Source organism: Heterodontus francisci, chromosome 34, assembly GCF_036365525.1.
Source record: "Heterodontus francisci isolate sHetFra1 chromosome 34, sHetFra1.hap1, whole genome shotgun sequence".
Lineage (NCBI taxonomy): Eukaryota > Metazoa > Chordata > Chondrichthyes > Heterodontiformes > Heterodontidae > Heterodontus > Heterodontus francisci.
Window position 1 is genome coordinate 37,637,626 of NC_090404.1, and position 22,228 is coordinate 37,659,853.

At 43.3% G+C, this 22,228-nt stretch overlaps 1 protein-coding gene and 1 non-coding gene across 2 annotated transcripts in view; both read right to left on the minus strand.

Annotated features, from left to right (window-relative positions):
* LOC137348833 (zinc finger protein 850-like) overlaps positions 1 to 22,228 on the minus strand; it is a gene marked incomplete at its 5' end in the record, with an annotated part of 277,096 nt that overhangs the window by 90,291 nt on the left and 164,577 nt on the right. The gene's annotated exons all lie outside the window — the stretch shown is intronic.
* Positions 20,620 to 20,714, minus strand: trnai-uau (transfer RNA isoleucine (anticodon UAU)). Its single transcript has 2 exons — positions 20,677 to 20,714; positions 20,620 to 20,655 (listed from the first exon to the last, which is right to left on the minus strand). It is a non-coding gene; the product is annotated as a tRNA-Ile (tRNA).

The window sequence follows — 22,228 nt, forward strand, 5'->3', positions numbered from 1 at the left end:
TGTCCATCTTTAATTGCCCTTGAGAAGGTGGTGTTGAGCTGCCTTCTTGAACCGCTGCAGTCCATGTAGTGCAGGTGCACCCACGGTGCTGTTAGGGAGGGAGATACAGGATTTTGATCCAATAACAGTAAAGGAATGGTGATATATTCCAAGTCAGGATAATGTATAGCTTGGAGGGGAACTTGCAGATGTTCCCACTCATCTGCTGTCCTTGTCCTACCAGGTGGGATAGGTCACGCATTTGGAAAGTTCTGTCGAAGGAATTGTAGTGAGCTGTTGCAGTGCATGTTGTAGATGACACACTCTGCTGCCACTGTGCATCGCTGGTGAAGGGAGTGAATGTTTGTGGTGGCGGATGGGGTGCCACTCAAGCGGGCTGCTTTGTCCTGGATTGTTTCGAGCTTCCTGAGTGAGTGCAGCTCCAACAAAATTCAGGTGAGTGGAGAGTATTCCGTCACACTCCTGACTTGTGTCATGTTGCTGGCAGACAGGCTTTGGGGTGTCAGGTGGTCGGTTACTCGTTACAGAATTCAGAGCCTCTGACACCCTCTTGTAGCCACGGTATTTATGTGGCTGGTCCAGGTTAGTTTCTGGTCAATGGTAACTCCCAGAATGTTGATAGTCGAGGTTTCAGCGATCGTGATGTCACTGAATATCAAGTGGAGGTGGTTAGATTGTCTCTTGTTGGAGATGGTCATTTCCTGGCACTTGTGTGACGTGAATGTTACTCACCACTTATCAGTCCAAGCGTGGATATTATCCAGGTCTTTTTGCATATGAACCTTGACTGCTTCAGTATCTGAAGAGTCACGAATGGTGCTGAAAATTGTGCAATTATCAACAAACATCCTTACATCTGTCCTTATGATGGATGGAAGTCAGTGATGAAGCAGCTGAAGATGGTTGAGCCTTGGACACTACGCTGAGGAACTGCTACAATAGTGATCTGGAGCTGAGATGATTGACCTCCAACAACCACAACCATCTTTGTTTGAGCACAGTGTGACTCCAATCAGTGGAGAGTTATCCCCCTGATTCCCATTCGCTCCATTTTGCTTGGGCTCCTTGATGTTAAACTCGGTCAAATGCTGCCTTGATGTCAAGGGCAGTCAATCTCACCTCACCACTGCAGTTTAGCTGTTTTGTCCATGTTTGGACCAAGGCTGTAACGAGTTCAGGAGCTGAGTGGCCCTGGTAGAACCCAAACAGAGCGTCACTGGGCAGGTTATTGCTGAGCAAGTGCTGCTTCATCGCACCGTCGCCAACACCTGCCATCACATTCCTGATGATCGGGAGTCGACTGATCGGGTGGTAAATGACCGAGTTGGATTTGTCCTGCATTTTGTGTACATTACATACCTGAGCAATTTCCACATTGCCATGTAGATGCCAGTATTGTAGCTGTACTGGAAAAGCTTGGCTAGGGGAGCGGCAAGTTCTGAAGCACAGGTCTTCAATTCTATTTTCGGAATGTTTTCAGGGCCTTTGCAGTATCTAATGCCTTCCGCAGATTCTTGATATCACGTGGAGTGAATCATATTAGCTGACGCTTGGCATCTGTGATGCTGGCGGCATCAAAAGGAGGCCAAGATGGAACATCCACTCAGCAGTTTTGGCTGAAGATGGATGCAAATTCTTCAGCCTTGTCCTTTGCACTGATGTGCTGGGCTCCCCCATCATTGAGGATGGGTATATCTGATGTAATCTGATCATGCGTTCTCCTCTTTAATGCATCCTGAACGTTCTTCATCCTATCTGATCGATCCTGACCCTTCCTTAAACACTTTGAGTCTCCTTCTCTAATATCTTCTCTAATATGCTCTATTATTTCATTGATATACTCTGAGAGTCCCTTACTGTCACTGTACACACTTATAGTCTTTAGATCCTCTGGATAACATATTAACCCCTTATATTCCCTCTCAGCCTCTATAATCCCCATGTCCTTGTGAATTCACTAAGAAACGCTTAGACTCTCTGAAACTATGGAAAAAAAGGTTTTGAAAGCCATGGCACAGATCAATGTGTGTGGAAACGGCTGATTTTACAGTGCATGCAGGAAAATAAAGAGCAAACTTTTGTGTGAGAAGAAGACAGAAATGTTGTGCCTGGAGCTGCACACTTGGGGCAAGAAAACAAAAAAAAAAGGAAACCTTTAACGTGAAAGCAGAAAATTAAAAACAGACAATGCTGGAAACATTCAGCAGGTCAGGCAGCATCTGTGGAGAGATATTCCTTTCACCAGGATACAATTATCCACTTTGATACTTCACATAGCTCAGATCTTACACTCTCCACATCTCCCTGGAGGAAGTGTTTGGGCTGAAATGATGGTTTCGTAGATTTGAGCAAACAGAGTAAGGCGGCACTGCGGCCTGGGGAAGGATGGAACTCAGATTCAGGAATCTTGGATGTGTTGATAAAAGGAATAAAAGAACACATTCTTCTTCACCACAATAACCATGAGGATGGAATTCAAAACCATGTGTGCAGGTGTAATGGATTCATGGGCCGTCGACTGAACCTCTCGGTCACATCGTCACAGGAACACGGCTCAGAAGTTTCTCATATTTCCTTCATTCTCATTACAAAGCCCTGGACTCAGAGAGCGCACAGCAAGAAAACTCACTTTTAATTACCAGTCATCAGTGCCAGAATTTAATCTCTATTAGTGTGGTTATGTGGATTTATGTTCCAGTCTTATGAGCGACTGGGTTTCCAATCCCAATGCTGTCATAATTTGTGTTATATCGTCAGAAAAGCTGCTCAGATGGAAAGTTGAAAATAAAAGCAGAAGATGTTGGAAATATTCAGCAGGTCTGTTAGCTTTCGTGGAAAGATCATCTTCACTAAAAAGATCTTTGTTTAACAATCCGTGTTAGACTATCACAGCTGACTGAGTGGTACTGTGACTGTATAATGGTGAATACTCTGTGTTGTGGTCACAGCAACACCGATCAAGACAGAGCTTATTTTATGTCTTAAACCGGCTGCTGGACCTGATAATGGAATGCAGCAAATAACCAATCTTTACTCCATGAAAATGTATTTCTTCTTGATGGAGGGAAACTATTGCCTCCTTTTACATAATCGCACGTATACATGCCTGTGCTTCAGGCTCCAAAATTCAAACCCACCTCTTCTCTCTGATTATTCCTTCCACTATTAATACTGACTTCCTTCCATTTCATTTTACTGCAGCTTAGCCGACTGTAACATTCACTTTCAAGTTTTTTTTTTCAAGCCTTTTTTTCTTAAAGCCTTTCTGGGTGACCACCACTAATTCTAGGTTGCACATGCTCCATTCGCACCAATGTTCATTTGAGCCTTGAACTCAGTCCAAACATTTAGGTCTGAGTGACCACTCGGAAGACACACACGACAAAAGCAGGACTAGCCTTTGGAAGGACAGAGTCGGAATGCTGATAATATTTCTTTGGGGAATTTTCTGAGACAAGGGATGTGAATTGAGGAACTGGGTTTTGATTTCGTGGCAGTGTGTGTTTTTCTCATGAACTGTGTTCTTTGATGAAGTAACGGAGACATTTGATGAGGGCAGTGGTAATGTGGTTGCTGTTGTGGAGATGGATTTTCAAACGTCATTTGGTGAAATACCACATAATCAACTTGTTAGAAAAATTCAAGTGATGGAATTAAAGGACCAGTGACAGCCTGGTGACATAATTATCTGAGGGATATAAAACAGAGAATAGCGAGAAGAGAAGAGGACTGATTTCCAGGGTGATGGGGAAAAGCTGGAGTGTGGGATTAAACTGACTGAACTTCCAAAGAGCCGGCACAGGCTCGGCGGGTCGAGAGGCTTCTTTCTGTGCTGTAAAATTCACTGATTCGATCATGTTAATTTTCACATCAACTGGGAGATGTTATGCAATTCAAGGCTCAAAGACAATGATTCCCATATAATGTGTCGTCAAAGTCAGTTGTATAAAGCATTGTACAGATAAATAAATACAAAGGCGCATGCCTATTGTGTTGTGATGGCCGTGTGGTTAAGGCATTGGATTTGAATTCTGATGGGGGTTTTCCCACGCAAGTTCGAACCCTGCTCACAGCGAAGTTAGTGTCGTTTTCCTCGAGTTGGCTGCTCTATTTGCTTATTGGAAATGTTCAACTGTGTTGACATCAAACAGATATTGTGGAAGCTGAACAAAAGGGAAGAAATAAACACAAAAATCAGCCTGTTCTCACATTGAACAACTTCTCCTTCAACTCCACTCACTTCCTTCAAGGAAAAGGTGTTGCTATGGTACCTCCATGGGTCCCAGTTATGCCTGTCTTTTTGTGGGAGATGTCGAGCATTCTTTGTTCCAGTCCTACTCAGGCCCCCTCCCCCAACTCGTTTTCTGGTACATTGATGACTGTATCGGTGCTGTTTCCTGCTCCCGCCCCGAACTGGAAAACTTTATTACCTTTGCTTCCAATTTCCACCCTTCTCTCACCTTTACATGGTCCATCTCTGAAACTTTTCTTCCCTTCCTCGACTTCTCTGTCTCTATCTCTGGGGATAGATTGTCTACTAATATCCATTATAAGCCCACCGACTCCCACAGCTACCTCTACTACACTTCCTCACACCCTACCTCCTGTAAGGACTCCATTCCATTCTCCCAGTTTCTCCTTCTCCGTCACATCTGCTCTGATGATGCTACCTTCCATGACGGTGCTTCTGATATGACCTCCTTTTTCCTCAACCGAGGATTCCACCCCCCCACCCCCCACTGTTGTTGTCAGGGCCCTCAACCGTGTCTGGCCCATTTCCCGCACCTCTCCCCTCACCCCCACCCCTCCCTCCCAGAACAGTGACAGGGTTCCCCTTGTCCTCACTTTCCACCCCATAAGCCTCCATATCCAAAGGATCATCTTCCGCCATTTCCGCCACTTCAAGCGTGATGCCACTACCAAATACATCTTCCCCTCCCTTCCCCTGTCAGCATTCCGAAGGGATCGTTCCCTCTGCGACACCCTGATCCACTCCTCCATTACCCCTACCACCTTGTCCCCGTCCCATGGGACCATCCCTTGCAATCGCAGGAGGTGTAATGCCTGTCCATTTACCTCCTCTGTCCTCACTATCCCAGGCCCCAAACACTCCTTTGAGGTGAAGCAGTGATTTACTTGTCCATCTTTCAATGTAGTATACAGTATTCGCTGCTCGCAATGTGGTCTCGTCTACATTGGGGAGACCAAACGCAGACTGGGTGACTGGTTTGCTGAACACCTCCCCTCAGTCCGCAAGCAGGACCATGAGCTTCCAGTTGCTTGCCATTTCAACACTCCCCACCCCCCCTGTTCTCATGTTCGCATCTCTGTCCTGGGATTGCTGAAATGTTCCAGTGAACAACATCTCATTTACTGATTCGGCGCACCACAGCCTGCTGGACTGAACATTGAGTTCAATCATTTCAGAGCATGAGTGGCCCCCCATTTTACATTTATTTTTAGTTCTTTTTTCTTTTTTACAACTTTTTTTTAATGTTTATTTCATTTCAGCTTAGTTTGTTCAGTTTGCTTACCCACAGTTTTTTTTTCATGTTTGTACTTGCTGCTGTTCAACCTTCAGTCCGTTAACATCCTATTTGTACTAATGCTTTGTCTTTCAACACACCATTAACATATTGTTTGCCTTTACTCCATGATCTTTTGGTCAGCTTTGTGGCCTTGTCCAATCTACACCTTCTCCTTTGTTATCACTTGCCCCACCCCCGCCTCACTTGATTGTAACCTTTGACATTTCTAATATTTGCTAGTTCCGAATAAGGGTCACTGACCCGAAACGTTAACTATGCTTCTCTTTCCACTGATGCTGCCAGACCTGCTGAGTGGTTCCAGCATTTCTTGTTTTTATTTCAGATTTCCAGCATCAGCAGTATTTTGCTTTTACAAAAATCAGCCGACTGGAAGTGAAGAAAAGGGAAAAGCAATTGGCGAGCTTCACTGGTGGTCGAATGGTTGGAGTTCAATACACTTAATGCAACGACCTGTGTCCGATTCCTCGTCAAAAAATTGTCAGTTCTTGCTGCCCTGACAACTCGCAAACATGATTTCCATTTAAATTGTTTTTGAAAAGCATAAATGGTCAGCACCTCTGGCCTTACTTGTGGAGAGAGTGGGAAACACAATTAAAGGTTCAGATCAGTGATTATGCACCAGAACTGAAGAATTCAGAGATGTGACAGGTCGATGACAGAGCTCAGAAAGTTCAAGGGAACATGTGAAGGGCTGTGATAAATTACAACACAGAGTGATGTACTGATAAAAGAGAGGCTGGGGCAAAGAAAATATGGGTGGCAGGCAATGGGGCAGCTTTTTTTGCTTGCTGTTCAAACTGCACAAATATCATTCCTAATCAACCAATCACAACTGCTCTGTCAGGGAATCACACTGGACTGAATGACCTCCTTCTGTGCTGTACCTTTCTGTAATTGTATGTTTCCAAACACCACTGCTGCTGCCTTCAAAGTTATTCTACCATCTTACAACACATTGCAGCAAAATACTCTTTCTTAACTTGTGTCCTTGACTTTTTTCATGATGACACGAAGGAAATTCAGTGAGAAGTTTTCTTGTCATTTCTATCACCAGCTTTGGAAGCAGACCTGCTGAATGACATTTTAAATGGTGCCAACACTTCACTGCAGCTCAGCTCATCAAAACATTCACTGTTATCATCGGCCTGTTAGGCATCTTCCTGAGTTACATCTGCTGAACAACATTAGTTTCTCGCAGCTCCGCCTTCTTCACATTGAAAGCCAGTGAGAAATTATGCACAGTTTGAAATCTAAGCAACGGGTAAAAGATTGGAAGGAGAGTGTGACTGGGGATAATTGCTAATGGGAACAACTCTTGCACATTCCAGTATTCAGTATCTGGAAGAAGCAGGAAGATGAGATCACAGTGCGTGCTTATCCTGTTATCTGCAAAATCCATCGCTTCTCAATGTCCTCCATCTTTCATTCCCACTCCCTGACTTTCCAGGTAAAGCTGGGTTTCCTGAATCTGGTATGTTCACATGAAGTAACTAATTCACCTGGGAGCTGGAGAAGCAGAAGGATCAGGAGGAAAAGCAGTGATAGAAGAAGAAGGAGATCCCACATGAAACTGGCAGAATTTGATGTGTGTCAGTTGTTTCTATTGATGTATGACGGCAGTGTGTTGCTTTGCACAATTCACAGGAGCTGCATTGATTAGGTTGGTGCATCTTGGAAATTGAAACTTGTACATCTTCAGCTTTATGCTCTTGTTAACACATTCTGTGCTGTCATTGCTGGAACAAGTCTTTTGTGTTCTTGCTAAACATTGGATTGTTTTAATGAGAAACCAATCTGTGGTGGAAGTGGGCTGAAGTGAAGAAATAGCAAAAGCAGCGTGGAGCAGCTAGCTTGCAGTGAAGTCTGGCAGATTCCCAGGTGCTCCAGTGATGAGAATTCGGTGCTTTTTCCACTGCAGACCAGATTACATTCCCGGTCAGGTGGGATTCTGACCTCTGAAGGAGCCTAAATTTGGGGGTCCCATGTTTTTTTTAGTAGGAGAATATTTGTTCGGAACTCTCTTAGCTCCTCCTTGTATGCTTCCCACTGCTCTGACACTGATTTTCCTGCAAATAGCTGTTTCCAGTCCTCTTTTAACAAATCAAATCACCGATGAGTAAAAGTGACCTTCTCACATTTAAAATTTTAACTCTTGGTCGATCTGTATCCTTTTCTAACTCCGCTAAATACAGCTGAATTATGATCACTGCCACTAAAATGCTCTCCCACTGATACCCCTTCCACCTACACAGGTATTTTCCTTCACACTACGTCCAGAACTGCCCCTTCTCTTGCTGGGTTTGCTCAGCATTGGCTAAAAATTCTCCTGAATGCACTGTAAGAATTTTGCTCCATCTATACTTTATGGACTTCAGAATCTTCAGAATTATGCATAAATATTGAATCTTAATTTCCAACTAGATAAACATTGGATTGAATTTGATGCAGCTATAAAGCAGTGTCTTTGAGTAACACGAAAGGAAATCGGTATTAAATTAAGTTAAAACTACAATTATCTATCACTGTGTAGTGTGAGGGCACTTCATGATGCAATGATCTCTGCTCAAGGCAATTCTAAAAGAGAACATCCCCTCTTGCATTATTTAACTCTGCTAATATTCCCTGTTGTATTTTCAGATAAAGCTGCACCATGAAACATTTTGATGTCTTGAAAATGTGCAACCTCCCCATATAACAACTGAACCACTGAACTAATAAGGAAAAAAAACTACAACCCACACTTGTACGCTTGTGCATTCCATACCGAAGCATCAGGACAAGTATCGGACTGTTACCAGACCTGGGTTCATCCAGCAGCCCCAGAGGAAGGATTTTTATTCCAGACAGTCACTGAGGAGAGAGGAACAAAGAGAGAAAAGGAGAAAGAGAACGACAGAGAGATCAATAGAGTCTGGAGGAGATGCTGAAAGGAACAGATTCACTCCACAATTCCATATTTTACTTCATTGAGATTGACAGACCGAAAGCGAGAAAAGACACAAAGATGTACATTTAAACAGCGCCTTTCACGTCATCAGGATCTCACAAAGCACTTTACAGTCAATAAAGTCCTTTTGAAGTGTGGTTTCTTCTGTAATCTCATGACAGAGAGAGACAGAGAGTTCGACAAAAATACTGATTCAGCAGATGCCAAAATATGATCTTAAGAATTACATCTCAATGTGGAAACTTTATTTCCAGGTCTGTAAAAATCTTATTGTTTGTTTGATTCCGGTTCAGTAAATGTAAACCTGAAGCAGAGTGAATAAATTCGCCTCTAATCTCTGATGAAATAGGGACAAAGCTTCCCAAATTCTATCAGGTCACCTTCCAGCCTTCGCTATTCTCGAGGTTTTCCTGTTTGTTTTAATCTCTCCGTTCCGGTAAAAGTTGTGAGTGAACATTTATTTTCCTGTTCACTGTGAGACCTGGCAGCAGTGGAAACAATTCCAAATCTCCTGTTTGAAATTCTTCTTTTTTTGTTTATTAATTCATTATCTCGATGTGTTTATTACCTTAACCACTCGACTATGATTTCTCGTTCTCTATCTGTTTAAATGTTGCTCATTTCAATCATCCTCTGCTTTGTAACACACGGGCACTGAATCACTGAACAGTCTCCTCTCAAGAAAATGCAGAAAGAGACAATCTCGTCTTGTATTATTTTTACCCTGCTATTTTCCGCTGTAACATGTTAAAATAACTCTATACAACTAAAATAAATCAAGTTTATGAAGGTAAAAATCCAGTCACCTCCTCGGGGAGTTGAACCACATTGACAAACATAGATAGAAACACACAGATTTGTGCACCGAGAGTGAGGGAGGCCGAAGGAGAGACAGACAGCTGGAAAGAAAGGGTGTCTCCAATTTGGCAGATTTTTGTTCCATTTCTAAACGTAAATTTTGAAATGCAAATGAGAAAATTCTGGAGGGATTGAAAGGTGCAGGATTTTATTACCTGTAATTGATGATTGGTTCTGCAGGGACCTGGTTAAACTTTGAAATAATCAGAAAGGTCGACAGCAGGACACGAGCACTCACACAGATTTCACAACAGATTGTTAAGTTTATCATCTTAACCACTCGGCTACAACTACATGCAATAAAGCATTATACCTGGCAAATGGAGTTCGGTCATAAAAGCAACAGCAAAGTTAAAAATAAACTCGCCCAACTTGGGTTGAAGTTTAGTAGAAAAGTAACAAGACTGTGGTTGCTGAAAATCTGAAATAAAAGCAGAAAGTGATGGAAATACTCAGCAGGTTCGCCAGCACCTGTGGAGTGAGAAACAGAGTTTATGTTTCAGGTCAGTGATCTTTCAGCAGATCTCGATGTCACCTCTTCTTCTGCCAAAATTATTCAATCTGTACTCTCTGGATCTTCAATCCTTCAGCCAATAGAAACAGTTCCTCTTTAATTCTTGGATCTAAACCCTTCATTTAAGCATTCGATCAATTCTCCTCTCTTCTTCTCTGCTCGAAGATGAACAACCCCAGCTTCTCCAGTCTATCCACATATCTGGAATCTCACATTCCTGAATTTTATTTTCCAGAAGATTGAAGACGTCAAAAGCAAAAACATTTGATGTTTTCAACACGGCTGCTGAAATAGCCAGAATGTCATGAGCTTCGAATCATTTATAGATCATTTAAAGATGACTTCGAAAAAAATCACCTCGTGCTAATTTAAAATAACAGTTTAAGTTTCTGGTTTTGCTCCCCAGGTTGATTGCAGTGCAGTGTTTCCATAAAGTTAGAGTTATCATCTTTCTTGTATTTGGGAACAGTCCCCAGTTCAAAACCACGTTGAAACCTTATCAAAACGTATTCCATGAAATACCAGGAAACCTTGAGTGATAGACATTCGTCAATTCATGTTATCAAATTGCAAAATATCACAGATTGTTACATTTGCTTTTTCTCTGTACAGTTCTGTACACTCAAGCTGTTCACAGCGTCTTTCACTCAATTTCCTTTCTACCTCTGTCAGAGCAGAAAGTCACCCTCAACGTGGAACATTACAGCTGATTTCTGTTCAAATTTGTGAGCCATTATTAAATGATCATTCCGTGCTTCCTCGGTTAATAACAGCAGGTCAAAGCTTCATGTCGCACAGGAAAACAGTTACATCAATTATTCACCCATTCCCAATGCCACAGTCAGTGAGACCGGGACAAGCAGCAATATTCTAAACCCACACTCTCCAATCACCCACTGTCAACAGAAAACAACAAATCAATCAGAGGGTTACTGTACATCCGTGGGACACGGGACACTACAGCCCGGGCCAAACATCCTCATACTCTGAGCACAATGAATGAGTCACAAACAATAGTAACAACATTCGAAATCGTTCCCATGTAAAATGTGTTCATGTTATTTAAAAGCTGACTGTTCTGTATCTGAAAGTGAGCACCATGGGATTTGTGTTTTTCGTGTTTGTCTGTTAGGTTTGCACTTCAATCTGTGGTGGATATTGAAGAGAATCTCATATCAAAATGAGGACACAACGTAGGTAAACAATAAATCCCAGAACAATTCCTCAGTAAAATGGATCGCAATCTTTGGAAGGAGGTGCAGCTAAAAAGTGGAAGATGGGAATGATGTTATTGATGATTGAGTGGAATGTATTGCATCCTTGGGCTTTTGTTGATCAATTTCCTTTTACATCTTGGAACACAAAAAAAGCTGAGGCACCAGGAGGAAACCAACAGTTATCTCACTTTATGAGAGATATGGCAACGCTACCGTGGGTTGCCCAGTTACCTCAGTCAATAGAGCATGAGATTCTTAATTTCATGGTCATGGGTTAGAGCTCCATGTTCACTGTGATTGTTTTAAACTTTGTGGCTGCTTTCACGGGCGAATCCCAGCTCTCCATTCCTCCACCACTGTCACCCGCACTCAAACTGTATCTTTCTCCAGCACGCTGTTGTGAATATCACAATTCCTGAATTACAAGTGTCCTCTGAATCACCGGACATGTGAGAGACAAGTTTGTAGATGCAGCCTAATGTGCAGTAAATGATAATACTTTGAAAGTAGGAAGTTCCAGTGCAGCTTTTGTACAAAACAAAAAACGTCTCTGTCACAGAATGAGAATGGTCACTTCCTGGGGGACAAATAGCATCGGATCCACGTCTAAAAGGATTCCAATGTCAATGATCGGATTCATTAGATTCAGGGAAAAAAACTCGGAAACTCATCCTGAACGCAATTTACATGCAGATGAGCAGAGGAATGATCGGATAAGGCTGGGTTTGTATTCCTTGGAACAGAGGAAGTTAAGGGGAGATGTAATGCAAGTGTATAAATTTATGAGGGACCTGTTTCTCAATAGACAGGCCAGAATGAGGTTTTCATTGCTGAAGCCACATTTAGCACTGTCAGTAGAAGAAAAACAATCAAGACAGAAAGAGAGTCATGATAGGGGTAGAGTGGGAGAAAGAATTCTGAAGTTGAACCAGAAGGTGAGAGTGAAGATTCATCATCACAATTGGTTGAAGTGGTGACCAGGAAGAGTGGTGGAAGATGTGGTCCTCGCACATATTTAGTCAAGATGTTTTGTAGTGGAAAAGTTAAGTTGGACATAAAGATCATTTTTTACCTTCAGAGGTTCACAAAAAAAAGAAAGAAGTTGGAAAGAATCAAATGTGTCTGATAAATCAGATAGTTTTGTTACGAGTTGAGCACCAATTGTTACTCAAACAAAAATCATGCCAGAAACTTGTGCAAGAAAATGTTTGAGTTCAGATTCAAGGCAGAGATAGAGAGACATGTCTGATGAAGTGGAAATTTCAAATGTAGCTCAAGGTCAAAATCAGCCTCTGTTGAAGAAACCTCTCCTCAGACTCAGTCCAAGATGGGTCAAGGTCTTTCCACAAGTTCTGGATGTTTGAATCAGGAAAGAAGGTGCCAGAGAATAGGGGAGTGGCAAATGTGACACCCTTATTCACGAAATGTGTAAGGTCAGTCCGAGCAATTACATGCCAGTTGGTTTTTCGAAACAATAGTCAGGGAAAATATCAATTTACACGTAGAGAGGTTCCAGGTAATTAAAATAACCAGCATGGATTTGTAAAAGACAGATCATGCATGACTAATTTAATTGAATTTTTTATGAAGTAAAGGAGAATTTTGATGAAGGGAGTGTGCTGAATGTTGTTGATATGGATATTAATAAAATATTTGATAAGGTACCACATTAAAGGCTTGTTAATAAAATTGTGACTCATGGAATAGGACGGTCAGTGTCCAGTTGGATAAAATATTGGCTTAACTACTGAAAACAACAAGTCAAAGAAAATGGAAGTTTTTCAGACTGGATGATGATAGACAGTGATGTTCCCCAAGACTCATTGCTGATTTTTGTTCTTCATGTAAATGATGTGAATCCAGGAATAGATAGCAGAATTTCAAAATTTGATGATGACACAAACCTTGGAGCTGCAGCAAACATTTGAGCATCATATGAACAGCCTACAACAGGCCATAGATAGGATAGTAGAATGGACAGAATGGTGGCAGATAGAATTTTATCCTCACAAGTGTGAAGTGATGCATATTGACAGAAGAATTAAGGAGAGGCAATGTAGACGTAATAGCATAGTTCTAAAGAGTGTGCTGGAACAGAGTGACCTGGGAGTGCTGGTGCATAGATCTTTGAAGGTGGCAAGATATACTGAGAGAATAGTTAGTAAAGCATAAGGAATCTTAGGCTTAATAAAAAGAAGTACTCGGTACAATTATGGTGAACCTTTATAAAGCTCTGGTTAGCCACAACTCTGTCCTGTTCTTGTCACCACATTTCAGGAACGATATAGGTAGGGGAGGTCCTTAATGAATCCTTTGCTTCAGTATTCACTGGTGAGAGGGACTTTGTCGTTTGTGAGGACAGCGTGGAACAGGCTGATATGCTCGAACAGGTTGATGTTACGAAGGAGGATGTGCTGGAAATTCTGAATGACATGATGATAGATAAGTCCCCGGGGCCATAAGGGATATACCCAAGGTTATTACGGGAAGCGAGGGAAGAATTTGCCGCGGCTTTGGCGATGATTCAGTTTAGTTCAGAGATACAGCACTGAAACAGGCCTTTCGGCCCATCGAGTGCCGACCATCAACCACCCATTTATACTAATCCTACACTAATTCCATATTCCTACCACATCCCCACCTGTCCCTATAGTTCCCGATCAACTACCTATACTAGGGGCAACTTATAATGGCCAATTAACCTATCAACCTGCAAGTCTTTGGCATGTGGGAGGAAACCGGAGCACCCGGAGGAAACCCACGCAGAAACAGGGAGAACTTTGACGATCTTTGCGTCCTCACTGTCCACTGGAGTGGTATCAGATGATTGGAGGGTGGCAAATGTTATTCCATTGTTCAAGAAAGGGAATAGGGATAACCCTGGGAATTACAGACCAGTCAGTCTTACGTTGGTGGAGGGCAAATTATTGGAGAGGATTCTGAGAGACAGGATTTATGATTATTTGTAAAAGCATAGTTTGATTAGAGATAATAAGCATGACTTTGTGAGGGGCAGGTCATGCCTCACAAGCCTTATTGAATTCTTTGAGGATGTGACAAAACACATTGATGAAGTAAGAGCAGTGGATGTGGTGTATATGGATTTTAGCACGGCGTTTGATAAGGTTCCCCATGGTAGGCTCATTCAGAAAGTAAGGAGGCATGGGATACAGGGAAATTTGGCTGTCTGGATACAGAATTGGCTGGCCCATAGAAGACAGAGTGTGGTAGTAGGTGGAAAGTATTCAGCCTGCAGCTCGGTGACCAGTGGTGTTCCGCAGGGATCTGTTCTGAGACTTCTGCTCTTTGTGATTTTTATAAATGACTTGGATGAGGAAGTGGAAGGTTGGGTTAGTAATTTTGCCGATGACACAAAGGTTGCTGGAGTTGTGGATAGTGTGGAGGGCTGTTGTAGGTTGCAACGGGACATTGCCAGGATGCAGAGCTGGGCTGAGAAGTGGCAGATGGAGTTCAACATGGAAAAGTGTGAAGTGATGCATTTTGGAAGGTCGAATTTGAATGCAGAATACAGGCTTAAAGACAGGATTCTTGGCAGTGTGGAGGAACAGAGGTATCTTGGGGTCCATGTCCATAGATCCCTCAAAGGTGCCACCCAAGTTGATAGGTTTGTTAAGAAGGCATATGGTGTGTTGGCTTTCATGAACAGGGGGATTGAGTTTAAGAGCAGCGAGGTTATGCTGCAACTCTATAAAGCCCTGGTTAGACCACACTTGGAATATTGTGTTCAGTTCTGGTCGATCATTATCAGAAGGATGTGGAAGCTTTAGAGAGTTTGCAGAGGAGATTTACCAGGATGCTGCCTGGACTGGAGGGCATGTCTTATGCAGAAAGGTTGAGGGAGCTCGGGCTTTTCTCATTGGAGCAAAGAAGGATGAGAAGTGACTTGATAGAGGTGTATAAGATGATGAGAGGCATAGATAGAGTGGATAGCCAGAGACTTTTTCCCAGGGCAGAAAGGGCTATCACCAGGGGGCATAATTTTAAGGTGACAGGAGGAAGGTTTAGAGGAGATGTCAGAGGAAGGTTCTTTACACGGAGAGTGGTGGGTGCGTGGAATGCACTGCCAGCGGTGGTAGTAGAAGCAGATACATTAGGGACATTTAAACAACTCTTGGATAGGTACATGGATGATAGTAGAATGAAGGGTATGTAGGTAGTTTGATCTTAGAGTAGGTTAAAGTGTCGGCACAACATCGTAGGCCGAAGGGCCTGTACTGTGCTGTACTGTTCTATGTTCTATGTTCTTTGATATGAGTGTCCTTGAGAGAGTTCAGAGGAGATTTAGCAGAAGGGTTCCAGGGATGGAGCATTTTAGTTACAAGGTTAGGTTTGCATCCGCAGTATTTTGCTTTTATTTTAGGTTGGCAGAGCTGGGGTTGTTCTCCTTAGAACAAAAGAGATTGAGGGGAGATTTAATAGCAGTGTACCAGATTATGACAGGCTTGGATAAGTTAGACAAGGAAAAATTGTTCCCATTAACAGACTGCACAAGGAGTAGTGACCACAATTTGCCAGTTCTGTGGAAAAAAAGGATGTGGGGGAGTATGAGGAAGCACTGTTTTTATATCTCAAGTGATAATGACCTGGAACTCGCTGCCCACAAGAGTGGTGGAAGCAGTAATGATCAATGCCTTCAGGAGGAATTCTGAGAAAAGCAGACCTGCAGGGCTACGGGCATCGAGCCTGACTGCGTTGCTCTGTGCAGAGATGGCATGGACCGAGTTGTCTCCTTCTCTGCTGGAAATAACTATGAAGTTTTGCAGTGTTCTCACCACACGTGGCTCCTGTTCCTTTGATGTCACATCACAGTTCTATTGTTCCCCTTCTTCTGGCCAGTTCAGACGAATGAATGACTGCTCTCTGCACTGGACAGCTGTTTCTCATTGCACCCCGTTTCTAAAAGTCTATGCTTGAACTCACAACCTCGGCATAGCTCATTAATTGTACTGCTGTATAAGTACCACGCGCTTACCGATTGCGCCACTGGAGCCACATTACTCTCTTTATAGTATGGCGAATTGTAGGCAAGTTAGCTGAACATCAGTCGTCTGGAAAATGTCCGAATCTATCACAAAGGAAGTATTAACAAGCACTTGGAAAATCATTGTCTGATCAAACAAAGTCAACATGTTTTTACCGAATGGAAATCTTGATTGACAGATTTATTCCAGAATTCTGAGGATGTAACTGAAAGGGCAGGAATGTAGTATAATTGGATTTCCAAAAGGCATTCGGTAAGATTAATACACTAGATAAAGGCTCATGGAATTGAAGTAATATATTAACATGCAAGGAGTACTTAGAGGTAAACAGACAGAAAGCAACGAGTAGGGAGAAATGGAGCATTTTCAAGATATCAGACTGCAACTCGTGGAGTGCCTCAAGGATCATTGCTGGGGCCAAAGCTTTGTCCAATACCGAGAATGTGGTGGAATCGGATTCGGTCCTGGGTTGAAGAGAAGATTGGTCCTTATCATCATTGATGCCAGCCTCGAGAGAATTCCATTAAATCCACGTGCTGTCAAGAGACGGGTGAAAGCACTGAATATAGAAAACATGATGGGTCCTGACACAATTCCAACTGTCATACTGAAGACCTGTGCTCTAGAACCAGCTGTGGCCTGAGAGACGCTGTTTCCGTATAATTGCAAAACGCACATCTTCCTGACAATGCGCAATTTGCCCAGCTATGTCCTGTCTACAAAAATCGGGAAAAGTCCAATCCGCCCATTAACGACCCCATCAGTCTACTCACAATCATCAGCAAAGTTGTGGAAGGTATCGTTGACAGTGCTATCAATAAACACTTACTCAGTAACACATCGTTGACCGATGCTCAGTTTGGGTTCCACCAGGGGCACGCAATTCCAGACTTAATTACAACCTTGACCAAACATGGAAAATAGAGCTGTTTCCAAGAGGTGACAGTGACTGAAATTGACATAAAAATAACATTAGACCTAGCATGGGATCAAGGAGCCCGAACTAAACTGGAGGCAATGGGAAAGAGGGGGAAAATGCTCCACGAGATGACGTCTTACCTAACACAAAGGTATGTCCCAGGGGGAGTGTTTGCTCGAGTGGTTGGGGGGGATTGAACTAAAATGGCAGGGGGATTGGAAACTTTGCAAGGAGTCAGAGGAAGGGGGAATCAAGGACAAGAACAAACGACATTAAGGGGAATAAGAAAAGTGATAGGCAGAGAAATCAAGGGCCTGAATCAAACAGGGCCACAGTGAAAAATAGTGGGAAGGAGACAAGCAACGTAAAAAAGACAAGTCTTAAGGCTTTGTGACTGAACGTGTGGAGTATTAACAATCTTCTTCTTTGGCCTCCTTGTCTCGGGAGACAATGGGTAAGCGCCTGGAGGTGGTTAGTGGTTTGTGGAACAGCGCCTGGAGTGGCGAAAAAGGCCAATTCGAGAGTGACAGACTCTTCCACACGTGCTGCAGATAAAATTGGTTGTCGGGGCTGTTACGCAGTTGGCTCTCCCCTTGCACTTCTGACTTTTTTCCTGCCAACTGCTACAACAGGCCATAGATAGGATCGTAGAATGGACAGAATGGTGGCAGATAGAATTTTATCCTCACAAGTGTGAAGTGATGCATTTTGACAGAAGAATTAAGAAGAGGCAATGTAGACGTAATAGCATAGTTCTAAAGAGTGTGCTGGAACAGAGTGACCTGGGAGTGCTGGTGCATAGATCTTTGAAGTTGGCAAGATATACTGAGAGAATAGTTAGTAAAGCATAAGGAATCGTAGGCTTAATAAAAAGAAGTACTCAGCACAATTATGGTGAACCTTTATAAAGCTCTGGTTAGCCACAAATCTTTCCTGTTCTTGTCACCACATTTCAGGAACGATAAAGGTAGGGGAGGTCCTTAATGAATCCTTTGCTTCAGTATTCACTAGTGAGAGGGACCTTGTCGTTTGTGAGGACAGCGTGGAACAGGCTGATATGCTCGAACAGGTTGATGTTAAGCAGGAGGATGTGCTGGAAATTTTGAAAGACATGATGATAGATAAGTCCCCGGGGCCATAAGGGATATACCGAAGGTTATTACGGGAAGCGAGGGAAGAATTTGCCGCGGCTTTGGCGATGATTCAGTTTACTTCAGAGATACAGCACTGAAACAGGCCCTTCGGCCCATCGAGTCTGTGCCGACCATCAACCACCCATTGATACTAATCCTACACTAATCCCATATTCCTACCACATCCCCACCTGTCCCTATATTTCCCTATCACCTACCTATACTAGGGGCAACTTATAATGGCCAATTAACCTATCAACCTGCAAGTCTTTGGCATGTGGGAGGAAACCGGAGCACCCGGAGGAAACCCACGCAGACACAGGGAGAACTTTGACGATCTTTACGTCCTCACTGTCCACTGGAGTGGTACAAGATGATTGGAGGGTGGCAAATGTTATTCCCTTGTTCAAGAAAGGGAATAGGGATAACCCTGGGAATTACAGACCAGTCAGTCTTACGTTGGTGGTGGGCAAATTATTGGAGAGGATTCTGAGAGACAGGATTTATGATTATTTGTAAAAGCATAGTTTGATTAGAGATAACAAGCATGACTTTGTGAGGGGCAGGTCATGCCTCACAAGCCTTATTGAATTCTTTGAGGATGTGACAAAACACATTGATGAAGGAAGAGCAGTGGATGTGGTGTATATGGATTTTAGCACGGCGTTTGATAAGGTTCCCCATGGTAGGCTCATTCAGAAAGTAAGGAGGCATGGGATACAGGGAAATTTGGCTGTCTGGATACAGAATTGGCTGGCCCATAGAAGACAGAGTGTGGTAGTATGTGGAAAGTATTCAGCCTGGAGCTCGGTGACCAGTGGTGTTCCGCAGGGATCTGTTCTGAGACTTCTGCTCTTTGTGATTTTTATAAATGACTTGGATGAGGAAGTGGAAGGTTGGGTTAGTAATTTTGCCGATGACACAAAGGTAGCTGGAGTTGTGGATAGTGTGGAGGGCTGTTGTAGGTTGCAACGGGACATTGCCAGGATGCAGAGCTGGGCTGAGAAGTGGCAGATGGAGTTCAACATGGAAAAGTGTGAAGTGATTCATTTTGGAAGGTCGAATTTGAATGCAGAATACAGGCTTAAAGACAGGATTCTTGGCAGTGTGGAGGAACAGAGGGATCTTGGGGTCCATGTCCATAGATCCCTCAAAGGTGCCACCCAAGTTGATAGGTTTGTTAAGAAGGCATATGGTGTGTTGGCTTTCATTAACAGGGGGATTGAGTTTAAGAGCAGCGAGGTTATGCTGCAACTCTATAAAGCCCTGGTTAGACCACACTTGGAATATTGTGTTCAGTTCTGGTCGCCTCATTATAAGAAGGATGTGGAAGCTTCAGAGAGTTTGCAGAGGAGATTTACCAGGATGCTGCCTGGACTGGAGGGCATGTCTTATGCAGAAAGGTTGAGGGAGCTCGGGCTTTTCTCATTGGAGCGAAGAAGGATGAGAGGTGACTTGATAGAGGTGTATAAGATGATGAGAGGCATAGATAGAGTGGATAGCCAGAGACTTTTTCCCAGGGCAGAAAGGGCTATCACCAGGGGGCATAATTTTAAGGTGACAGGAGGAAGGTTTAGAGGAGATGTCAGAGGTAGGTTCTTTACACGGAGAGTGGTGGGTGCGTGGAATGCACTGCCAGCGGTGGTAGTAGAAGCAGATACATTAGGGACATTTAAGCAACTCTTGGATAGGTACATGGATGATGGTAGAATGAAGGGTATGGAGGTAGTTTGATCTTAGGGTAGGTTAAAGAGTCGGCACAACATCGTGGGCCGAAGGGCCTGTACTGTGCTGTACTGTTCTATGTTCTATGTTCTTTGATATGAGGGTCCTTGAGAGAGTTCAGAGGAGATTTAGCAGAAGGGTTCCAGGGATGGAGCATTTTAGTTACAAGGTTAGGTTTGCATCCGCAGTATTTTGCTTTTATTTTAGGTTGGCAGAGCTGGGGTTGTTCTCCTTAGAACAAAAGAGATTGAGGGGAGATTTAATAGCAGTGTACCAGATTATGACAGGCTTGGATAAGTTAGACAAGGAAAAATTGTTCCCATTAACAGACTGCACAAGGAGTAGTGACCACAATTTGCCAGTTCTGTGGAAAAAAAGGATGTGGGGGAGTATGAGGAAGCACTGTTTTTATATCTCAAGTGATAATGACCTGGAACTCGCTGCCCACAAGAGTGGTGGAAGCAGAAATTATCAATGCCTTCAGGAGGAATTCTGAGAAAAGCAGACTTGCAGGGCTACGGGCATCGAGCCTGACTGCGTTGCTCTGTGCAGAGATGGCATGGACCGAGTTGTCTCCTTCTCTGCTGGAAATAACTATGAAGTTTTGCAGTGTTCTCACCACACGTGGCTCCTGTTCCTTTGATGTCACATCACAGTTCTATTGTTCCCCTTCTTCTGGCCAGTTCAGACTAATGAATGACTGCTCTCTGCACTGGACAGCTGTTTCTCATTGCACCCCGTTTCTAAAAGTCTATGCTCCAGGTGAGGCTTGAACTCACAACCTCGGCATAGCTCATTAATTGTACTGCTGTATAAGTACCACGCGCTTACCGATTGCGCCACTGGAGCCACATTACTCTCTTTATAGTATGGCGAATTGTAGGCAAGTTAGCTGAACATCAGTCATCTGGAAAATGTCCGAATCTATCACAAAGGAAGTATTAACAAGCACTTGGAAAATAATTGTCTGATCAAACAAAGTCAACATGTTTTTACCGAATGGAAATCTTGATTGACAGATTTATTCCAGAATTCTGAGGATGTAACTGAAAGGGCAGGAATGTAGTATAATTGGATTTCCAAAAGGCATTCGGTAAGATTAATACACTAGATAAAGGCTCATGGAATTGAAGTAATATATTAACATGCAAGGAGGACTTAGAGGTAAACAGACAGAAAGCAACGAGTAGGGAGAAATGGAGCATTTTCAAGATATCAGACTGCAACTCGTGGAGTGCCTCAAGGATCATTGCTGGGGCCAAAGCTTTGTCCAATACAGAGAATGTGGTGGAATCGGATTCGGTCCTGGGTTGAAGAGAAGATTGGTCCTTATCATCATTGATGCCAGCCTCGAGAGAATTCCATTAAATCCACGTGCTGTCAAGAGACGGGTGAAAGCACTGAATATAGAAAACATGATGGGTCCTGACACAATTCCAACTGTCATACTGAAGACCTGTGCTCTAGAACCAGCTGTGGCCTGAGAGACGCTGTTTCCGTATAATTGCAAAACGCACATCTTCCTGACAATGCGCAATTTGCCCAGCTATGTCCTGTCTACAAAAATCGGGAAAAGTCCAATCCGCCCATTCACGACCCCATCAGTCTACTCACAATCATCAGCAAAGTTGTGGAAGGTATCGTTGACAGTGCTATCAATAAACACTTACTCAGTAACACATCGTTGACCGATGCTCAGTTTGGGTTCCACCAGGGGCACGCAATTCCAGACTTAATTACAACCTTGACCAAACATGGAAAATAGAGCTGTTTCCAAGAGGTGACAGTGACTGAAATTGACATAAAAATAACATTAGTCCTAGCATGGGATCAAGGAGCCCGAACTAAACTGGAGGCAATGGGAAAGAGGGGGAAAATGCTCCACGAGATGACGTCTTACCTAACACAAAGGTATGTCCCAGGGGGAGTGTTTGCTCGAGTGGTTGGGGGGGATTGAACTAAAATGGCAGGGGGATTGGAAACTTTGCAAGGAGTCAGAGGAAGGGGGAATCAAGGACAAGAACAAACGACATTAAGGGGAATAAGAAAAGTGATAGGCAGAGAAATCAAGGGCCTGAATCAAACAGGGCCACAGTGAAAAATAGTGGGAAGGAGACAAGCAACGTAAAAAAGACAAGCCTTAAGGCTTTGTGACTTAACGTGTGGAGTATTAACAATCTTCTTCTTTGGCCTCCTTGTCTCGGGAGACTATGGGTAAGCGCCTGGAGGTGGTTAGTGGTTTGTGGAACAGCGCCTGGAGTGGCGAAAAAGGCCAATTCGAGAGTGACAGACTCTTCCACACGTGCTGCAGATAAAATTGGTTGTCGGGGCTGTTACGCAGTTGGCTCTCCCCTTGCACTTCT